The sequence below is a fragment of the Triticum urartu genome, chromosome 6, assembly GCF_003073215.2.
Source record: "Triticum urartu cultivar G1812 chromosome 6, Tu2.1, whole genome shotgun sequence".
NCBI classification, from domain to species: Eukaryota; Viridiplantae; Streptophyta; class Magnoliopsida; order Poales; family Poaceae; genus Triticum; species Triticum urartu.
Window position 1 is genome coordinate 510,769,158 of NC_053027.1, and position 10,445 is coordinate 510,779,602.

Consider the following 10,445-nt stretch of genomic DNA (forward strand, 5'->3'; position numbering starts at 1 on the left):
GATCATCGGAGCAGCTCCTTGGAGGTGGAGGATGGGGCGGCTGAACCGGCGGGACGGCGAGATGGACGACGGATCCTCATCTGGGGAGGTGGACGAGGGACGTCGAGCTATTGCGGTGGACGACGTCGTCGGGGAAGAGGCTCCGGCTGGGCAGCGGTGACGTGGCAGACAGAGGAGGGTGGGGTTTCGCGGCTGGAGCGGAGAGGTTATGGCGGCCTGGGATTTCGAATGGCGAAATGGGGGCGATGGGAGGGGGTGAAGCATGACTTAGGAACGCTCTTGTCCAAAATGTAGGGTGTGTTACAAAAGTACCCCCCACCGATTTGAACTAGTGGCCCTTTCGGCTCAAGGTTAGAAGGGGGATTTCGCGTGTCGGGATTTGGCAGCTGGAGGGAGTTTTCGCGCGCGTTGTAATTTCGGGATAGCAAGGCGCGGGTTGTGAAGGCGCCCGTTTTGGGAGCACGATATCTGAATTTTCGGGATATAACAAGACGCGGGTTGAATTTTAGGGACAAGCCTAACGTGTAGTAATATTGTACTTGTACATACCAAATCAATTCGCACTTCCCTCAACCAAAAAGAAAACGAAAAAAATAAAACTATTCACGCCACACAAAGAGAGAGTCTTGCCCCGTTTTACTATACAAATGCTATTCAAAGCTACTTCCTCCTTCCATCTATATAGGGCCTAATGCGTTTTTCGATGCTAACTTTGACCAAATATTAGAGCAATGATATATGACATGCAACTTACACAAAGCACACCGTTAAATTCGTCTGTGAAAGGTTCTTTCAATGATATAATTTTCACATTGTGCATGTCTTGTACTGTTAATCTTGTCAATAGTCAAAGGTGGTCTTAAAAATCTCATTACGCCCTATATAGATGGAAGGAGGGAGTATGAATCCATGTTATGTCCGATTAAATTTTTTCGCTTGCTGTATAATGCATGTAACCTACTCATACCAACATTTTAGTGCATTCCAAATGTTTATACTACTGCTGCAATTCGAACTAAATTTGAATTCGTTTCTCTATTTCAATAAGAATCTACAATCATGATTGTTGCCAACTTCAACCATCATAGTTTCCTTGCTATCCGCCAGATATTAATCAGACGGCCTATAATGCAGGATGGCAGGCACACCATCATCAACAACTCCGTTTTTTTATAAGAGTAGAGATAAAATATATTAAATGTAGTATACCATGTTCGTAACCACACCATGTGTATCACCGTTATATATATTCACACATCCGTCGGTTTGAAACACTATGATAAATTCTTTAAATATCCGAATTCGCTTTTTATAATGAAGTATATATGATCTCTATTCGTCTTTTACACCCACACAACCCTCTTATCTTTGTAGCTAGCGCTAACTTTCTCTTGTGCATGCACACGCCCGCATCCCTCTCACCCTCCCTCAGCATTCTCTAGCTCCATCGCGCAAATTCATCTTTTCACTTTAGGTCGTTCACCCACGGTGTGTGTAGGCCCCCAGCTCCTTCTTTACAGCACACATCGATCGATATGCCTCTCTAGCCAGGTGTGGCTAGCACAAACACAAGCTTCCCCTCTTCTCTTGTCACCATCCATGCCTCACTCCCACCACTCTTTTCATCGTTCTCGTACTCGCACACTCCTCCCCCTCGATATAGTATGCCTCTCGTACCACGTCCTACATGCATCCCCCTCTCTCTATCCTTCTCCCCGTGCCTCATTTGCTTCTAACACACACATGCATGTATACCGATCGATCTCCCAACATATACCTAGATCGACTTTAACTACCCCCCCCCCCATAGATCGACGTACCTCACAAGTTATGTCTCTCCTTTCTCTTAAAAAGGGCGATTGATCTTCCTATGTAGTTACGTCTGCTTACCACAGCCACATCGTCCCCCCTCATCATTCGTGCATGCCCCCTGAACCGTCTCTCACACGCATGTGCACAGACAACAAGCAGCCATCTCCTCTCTTATTGATATTGCGGGCGTGCCCTCCGTTTGTCTAGCAAGCCTATGCCACCATTTGTTAGAAGCAACTCCACTACCACCCCCTCCAACACTCTAGCTCTGTCTCTCTCCCAACCTTATTCATCTCCTGCACATATGCATGGATGCCGATCGATCTCCCTTAATACATGAGGCAGATCGATCTCCTTAATACATGAGGTAGGCCTCTCTCCTCCTCCACACATATACCAGCCATTGTACCTCTATAGTTAATTGGGCCTCCCTCTTCCCCCACCACACACAGATAGTCGAGCGCTGCAGGTAGGTATCCATGCCACAGAGACAAACTGCACATATCCCATCTCACGTTCCAGTAGGCCAGCCACTCTATATCTTTGACGTGGGCACACAAAAATTCGATGGCACTCTTTATCGATCGCGCGTGCGCGCACACACACACACATCATCCCTCTCTTCGATTCTATGGACACCTCAAGCCGATGATACCTCCACTCTCTTCTCGTGGATCGCCCCCTCTATATATATGTTATATCCAGGACTCTATTTCACACACATTGCATATGTTAAATTTTTTGATTGACCCCCCCCCCCCCAAAAAAAACTCTCAAGAACCCACACACTATATCTCTCTAGGTTTGTATCTCTCTCACACAACCCAATGTAGGTGGTGTACGTATAAAAGAAGAGAATAAGTGCACCATGCACGTACTCACGCTTCGTGCCCAGCCACACCCGCGCGGGTACATGGTGGAGCTCATTTCTCCACAGAAGCTGAATTTGTTTTTGAAACATCAAGTGGCCAGAGACTCGAAAACTTATTTGCCCATTAGTGACTTGTCAGGGCGGTGGATTTTAGTTTGTACGATAATGCTGCATCCACCTAAAGTAATGAAAGTTCTTACGTAAACTTCCTAGTAATTCCCTCTTCGTAGGTGCAGCATTACTCCTAACATTTGTAATATCAGTTTGAAACTTGTAATATTGTCGTGTCCTATTCCTGCGAATCAAACATGTCCTGAGTTGGTGATGATGTTGTGCCTCCCATCTTTCACCAATAGCCGTCGGATCTAGATCTGACGCATACAAACTAAGCTTCTCCATTTTTGCAAAAAGATGCCCGCACTTGTTCCCTATTTACAAACAACTCCTTGTCTCTCACAATCAGCCTCATCTCCTCCCCACCACATCTAGGAGTAGAAGGCCGTGGAAAAATCTGGCGCGATGGCCGCTGCCGGAGCTGTCCACCCCCAATCTTGGTGTTCCGTGCAATGCATGGGCATCTACGCACGGGAAATTATGTCGAACAGGGCTAGTTGTAAGCAGGCTAGCTCTATAGCCATGATGATAGTGACTGCAGATAGTGAGGCTGACTATGGTATGCCGAACACGGCGCCTATACTCAGGTGTCATCTTCGGCGCAGGGTCTTGTCACTTCACTGTGAGGAGTAGCACGTAATAATTTGACCAACGGATAGTACAGTGCTAGTACTCCTACTACTACTCCTACATTGGTACTACTACTACTAGTACTAGTAGGACCACCGTCTGGATTTAGGAGTACTACCACGTCCATCTGGATTTTAGTATTTGACTAGCAATATCTAGTAATGCATGTCACCGAAAATGTACTACTCCCTCTGTAAATAAATACATGGTGTTTTATTCCTATCGGCGAGAGAACTTAATGTTTTTTTGCTACTCATAACTAGAGTACTAATAGGATTACATGCAATGAACTAAACACTGCATGTCATGTTTGGTAGTCTCAAGTCATTGAAAGCATGCACGGCCCACATCTCTCATTGGTTGATATGTCACGAAATAAGAAACAAGGAGGGAGTTAATGCACCGTGCCTAAGTATTTTGGGATTATTTGGTTTTCGTAAGGTGACTTACACAACATTTTTGTTTACATGCATTAACATTTTATTAGTTAAATCAAAGGTCAAAACTTGGCGCAAAATGCAAAGGGGGCCAATAAACCAGTAAACATCAAACTTCTCTCGTTTGGCCCCAACTAGAGGTCCGGTGAGATGACTATACTACACCGGCATGGAGGGGGACGTAGCTTCATTGACTTACGGCAACTGCCTTTGGGTGAATGACACGTGGCCCCAGGGGGTGGCTGGCCCACCTATCATATAGCCAAAGGCAGGTGCAGTAGAGGGCCGAGGAGTAGTACGAAATCCTACGCACCTACGCACGCTAACCAAGGGCTGAGTGATCACTCGAATCGCAAGATCAGTTGACTAGAAGCTATGCTAGACCCATGGAGGCGATGAGCGCGAGCATCAGCCGGATGTGCCAGATGGTCCACGACGCCGGCCTGCGGCCCGGCACCGAGGAACGTCTCCAGGTAGTTTTGCTTGAGGCCGCCAGGGCGAGGGGCCGCTTGGACGACAGCTTCGTCTCCTTGTTCGACGAGGTCCTCGTCGGTTTCCGCGACAAGTTCACCGTCGTCAAGAAGCTTGCAGACAACTTTGACGTAAGCCTCCAGCCGACACGCCCAGGCTCTGCAATGCCCGCCACCCTCAACGGACACTATGGTAACAACCTCTTCGACGCACTAGTGGCCCTGCGACTGCCCGCCGCCGCGCCGGAGAATGTCCACCTCGAGGTCGCACTCGCCGCATAGCGCCTGGCGCAGCAAGACACCATCGACATAATCACCCACGTCTACGCGCAAATCATCCACAAGGACTACTACATGCAAGAGGAGGACGATAGGACACTGGTCTTCTTGGAGCGGAGGGCAACCTTGGATGGCACTATTTAGAAGCACGTTGAGCTCGCCGCCAATGCCGCTGCTCCTCACATGTCGGTTGGTGACCCGGCGCACTAGGGCGTGAGGATGTCGTTGAACGTTGATGGATTCGTATGTATTTTTATCTTTCCGTCAAATCCATGTAGTAGTATATGATACTACAGTAATTATCTTACCTTTCGCATCAACTTCATAATTTTCGTACGTACTGCATGCATGAACGGCGCCAGAACTAAACTTCTCATTACTCTAGGCAACATCGTTATTTTCTATCTATCGGTCGCGCCATGGAGCAGAACCAAATTTTACAAGTTACGAGTTCAAAAGGAAAAGCCTGCCATGTTCGCGTCGCATCCCCACACGGTTGGTCCAGCACGCCGCTCAAGCAGGAATGCATGCGGTGTTGCATTTTCACTTACAAGTGGGACCGCAGTTGAGCAAACCGACTATTGGCAAACCCCCACCCCGTCCACCGCGCAATGGCTGAGAAAACAAAGGGAGAAGAGATGGTTGTAGCATGGACTCCAAGAAAATTGGTGTCGGATGGGACTCGTGTGGGTGGCGTGTGCCGTACTACTAGACGTGAATGCTATTTATGGCCCATGCCACCCCACTATATCGAGCCTATATCGAGGTACGTAGAACAAATTTCCTGCAGTCTGTGCTCAGCCCTCCTCTATCTCTCTTCTCAGCCAGCCAGCGGACGCGCAGAGCCCATCGTCTGTTTGCTCACATGCGGCCGCACATGTCAGTGAAAACGCAAGAGGACCCACTGAACATGCACATCTTTCACCTCGACGTGCTGGTGATGAAAACAAATCCAATAAAGATCTTCGGTGGCCGCTTTTGGAGTTACTCAAGAGTAGTAAGATTCTATTTATAGTTTAACCCAAGATGCACATCTCGTGGCTTCAACTACCACTCTATTTTCTTTCATGACACGACCTGGATGCTGGATGTCCCACGTGTCAGCAAAAGGAGGAAGAACCCGACCAAATCTTCGGTTCTGCTCTCGGATGAGATTAGTGCACTTGTTGATACTCCTACTAGAATAGAGGCTAGACATGAGACTAGATGCGAGGAAGGAACGCTACTTCTTTACACTCGAAGAAGAAAGACACACGCAAGATCGAGCCTCCACATATCAACAATGAATGCATCGAGAAGGCACTAATCCAACTTACAGGAGTAGTAAAATGTATTCTTGTGGTTCTTGTTTCTTTGGTCTTGCTTTTCTAGTCAAAATTATCGTTGGAGTTCATGCAAAACGGAGGTCCGTTTGGGGTCGTGCGTTGGAGTTGGCCTTACAAGTGGGACCACAGTTAAGGAAACCGACTATCGGCAAACCCCCACCTCACCTGCCGCGCGATGGCTGAACACTAGTAGAAAAAGGGCCTATTGTCCCGGTTCGTAAGGGCCTTTTGTCCCGGTTCCTGAACCGGGACTAAAGGGTCGGTACTAATGCCCTGTCCCTTTAGTCTCGGTTCAATCCAGAACCGGGAAAGATGGGCTTCCACGTGGCCTGTGCGCGGAGCCCAGGCAGGAGGGCCTTTGGTCCCGGTTGGTGGCACCAACCGGGACTAATAGGCATCCATGCATCAGCATTTCTGTGGCTGGGGTTTTTGTTTTTTTGAAAGGGGGGTGGTTTGGGGGTTTGGGGGGGTTAATTTAGGTGTTTCATATATTGTGTTAGCTAGCTATAATTAATAGAGAGAAGTGTCCTCTCTTATGTCCGTGCTTGGTCGACGCTACGTACTATACATATGTATAGAGAGGACTAGACATGCTAGCTAGCTAGTAAGCAAACGAAGGAAACAGAAGATCGTCATGAACATATATGCATACAGAGAGAAGTGGTATCGACCACCTCTCCTTCTCCGAGAGATTGGTCGAACAACAAGTTCTCGTATATCTATCCGACACTACCAGCTACATATATACAATAATTATCTCTTACAAATATAATCTCCTAACATACGGACGCATGGTCCACATAGTATTCTCCGTCTTCAGCGATCACGTGGTCAAGAAAGAATGCCGCCAATTCCTCTTGAATTGCTCGCATGCGAGCTGGTGCTAGGAGTTCATCCCACTTCCGAAACATCTAATTTGAAGAAGGGGGTCAATATATATATATATATATATATATATGAATGAATGAAACTCAACACAAATGATGGTAGTAAAATAAAATTGTGAATGTTGTTATTTACGCACTTCATATTGTTCGTCAGAGTAGCCCCGCTCACAGGTCATGTGGCGTATGGACTCACAAACATAGTATCCACAGAAATCATTCCCTTGTTCCTGCCACAACCACTTTACAAGAAATAGAGGTCAATCAAACTGATAAGCAAGAATGCCAAATGGTATTGATGAAAGTAGCGCTTGAATCAATAGGAGATGCGCAGAACATGCTACTATAGTACTTACTTTCGGCTGTCTAAATTGCAGCTTCTTCAGGAGTTCCGGAGCTTTTTTGGTGAATTTTTCTCCAAACCCTGCCAGACAAAGAAAACAATTACTTGATATATCAGGAAATGAACAAAGTTGCTGATATGGTGGATAATGATCGATTTAACTTACTTCTCGAGCATTTGAGTCATGTCCGCATAGTCCTGGGGATCTTTTCGTCTTGAGTCTAAGACGGTTACTAGTCCCTGCTCAAGCTTAATCTCTAGGAGAATATACTGGAAACTGCACACGCATGCATAACTCATCAATTACATTACTATAACCTTGACTAATATATAAGGGAAACCGAATATGCACAAGACAGTAACACTCACTTGAAGTTGTAAGGAAAGAGTATTATATCTTTGTTTTCATTTATTACCAACGATCGTAGCAAGTTGGCCTCGGTATCTGCGGCATGAAATTTAACCTGAGTTGCATCTATGAGATTTGTGTTAATGAACCCAATATCACCGATTTGTCTTTTCTTCAATTCGGTGATCTTCAATCTGCATAATATAGTGAGGATAATTATAAATACATGCAATGAAAGAGCTGAGCTATATAGAGAGACTTTATGACAGAAGTAGTACTACTTACAGACAGTAGCAGGTGACCGTTGCTTTATCGAGGGCCAATTGATTGAAAAACTAAAAGAACTCCTCAAATGGAACAGGCAACAGTTCAATTCCAACGAGGTCATGCTCCTTTTTAACTCTCACATACAAAGTACTCCTCCCCCCAGATCGTTCTCAGTCTTGGCCCACTTAGGCCGGGCTACGAGGTAGCCACCTCACCCCGTGCGATGGTGATGCTTCTTCTTCGCAGCATTTTGCTTGTTTGTCGCCGACATCTTCTTACTCTTTTTCGATGTATTGTGGGCCACAAATGCGGGCCAGTGATCTCTGATCTTCTCATATCTGCCCTTGAATTCTGGTGTCTCTTTATTTTTGACAAACTTATCCAGCTCTTTCTTCCACCTCCTGAATAGTTCTGCCATCCTCTTAAGAGCAAAAGACTTGATTAATTGCTCTTTAACTGGCTTCTCCGGATCATCCTCTGGCGGTAGAGTGAAATTTAACTTCAGCTCAGTCCAAAGATCATTTTTCTGCATATCATTGACATAAGACACCTCAGGGTCTTCTGTACCCGGCTTTAACCATTGCTGGATGCTGATCGGGATCTTGTCCCTAACCAGAACCCCGCACTGAGCAACAAATGTGCTCTTTGTCCGGAGGGGTTCAATCGGTTGGCCGTCGGGCGCGATTGCTATGATTTCAAACTTTTCATCCGAGCTCAATTTTTTCTTCGGGCCTCGTCTCTTTTACCGAAGTTGTGCTTGATCCGGAGGGCTAGAAAAAAGAACAAAGACTTAATTAATATGTGTACATACCACAACAATCAATGCATCAATTAGCTAGTCAGCACAAGCTTAACTAATATATATATACCTGGCCGGACTCGGTTCGGTCACCGGAGACGTCATCACGGTCTCCTTCTTGCACCGGCATTGGGTCACCGGAGCCGTCCTCACGGTCTCCTTCTTGCACCGGCATTAGGTCACCGGAGCCATCATAATCATAGCCAGCTGCTTCCAGACCATCGGTGTCGTTGAGAAACAACGAGCAGACGGCATCACTTCCTCGTGCGATTATGTCCCCCAACAACTCTTCTTGTACTTCGTCTCGGGCGGTGTCCATAGTTTCTACAAATATTTACAACATGGCAATTATTATTCAAACATGATAGATGGATATATTAGTGGCAAACATAGAACTAATATTAATTAGTGGCCTCGATGCTGCTTCTCTAGGGTTTGGGGTGGCCTCGACAACGCTTCAAGGATAAAAAAAGAAGAGGAAGAAGAAAAAAAAGAGGAGAAGAAAGAATAGAGGAGTAAGAGTACTCCTCTATTCTTTCTTCTCCTCTTTTTTTTCTTCTTCTTCCTCTTTTTTTATCGGGAACGAGGGTCGTCGAGGGTCGCCGAGCAGTAGAGGAAACCCTAAATAGCAAGTATCGTGGGTGTGAGATACATGTGGCCATCGGTGTCGGACACTACATCCACGTCCCACAAGTGACGTGGGCGTCGAAGCCTGCGTCACTTGTGGGACGTGGATGTAGTGTCCGACACCGACGGCCACATGTATCTCACACCGACGATACTTGCTATTTAGGGTATATCGACCCCCCTCATGTTGAAGTTATCGGGAGGTGGTATATATATCGACCCCCCCCCCTCGTGTTGAAGTTATCGAGAGGGGTATATCGACGACGACAGACCCGATAAAATACAAAATACAAACATATATATGAAAAAAAATCTGAAAATAAGCAATGTACACAATATATACTGACATATATACATAATATACACAAAGAAACAATATACACAATAAGACATAAGAAAACTAAGAAAAATAAAAAGAGGAGAAGAAGAAAGGAAAATAGCTAGAGGAGAAGATAAAGAAGAAAAAAAAGAGGAGAAGAGGAAAGGAATAGAGGAGAAGAAGAAAAAAACTTTGCGCTCATTCTTGGTTTCCTTTCCATGAGTGGCCTCATCAGGAGTGCAATAGTCCTTGTATATGTCATCAGGGATCTCAAAAGCAGTATTGACCTCAGGCTTCTTTCCTCCCTTCTGTGGCTTCTTTCCATCAGCCATTTTCTTCAGATGAGGGATTTGAACAATGGAATTCTATAAAGATGTATGCAACTTTTCTTCGAGGAACGCTGCAAATGAGTTAAGTTGATGAGAACCTAGTGATTTAGCAGCTGACATGAGTACCTGTGAACAGAGTATAGTTGCGAGGAATATAGAGAGGTCATATGCATTCTCAGAGGTTTTTCAAAAAGGAGGAAGTTTGAGGAATTTGACCAGATGAGTCTTGAAGAATTTCACTAAGCGTTCTTTGTCTTAGGTTCCAGAGATGTATAGATCGAAAATCCACACATTTGAGGAATCTTGAAGAAAAATATAGCTTAGAGAAATGAATCAAGAACAGATGACATGTGAGGTGTTCAGTGTGTGATGAATTTGAAGTATAAACACCTTTGAAGATTTTTTTAGTTATCATTTGAATCAAAGAGGGCAGTAAAAGTAACTTTTAATTACCCTGGACGAAGAACACGATGAACTGAGAGGTGTAGATGTGAAGTTCGTCAGTTCAGATCTTCCATGCCCTAACTAGGCATAGGAAGACAACTACGGCGGCGGCGGAGTGAAGAAATCCGCAGCCGGCGCGAGTACGA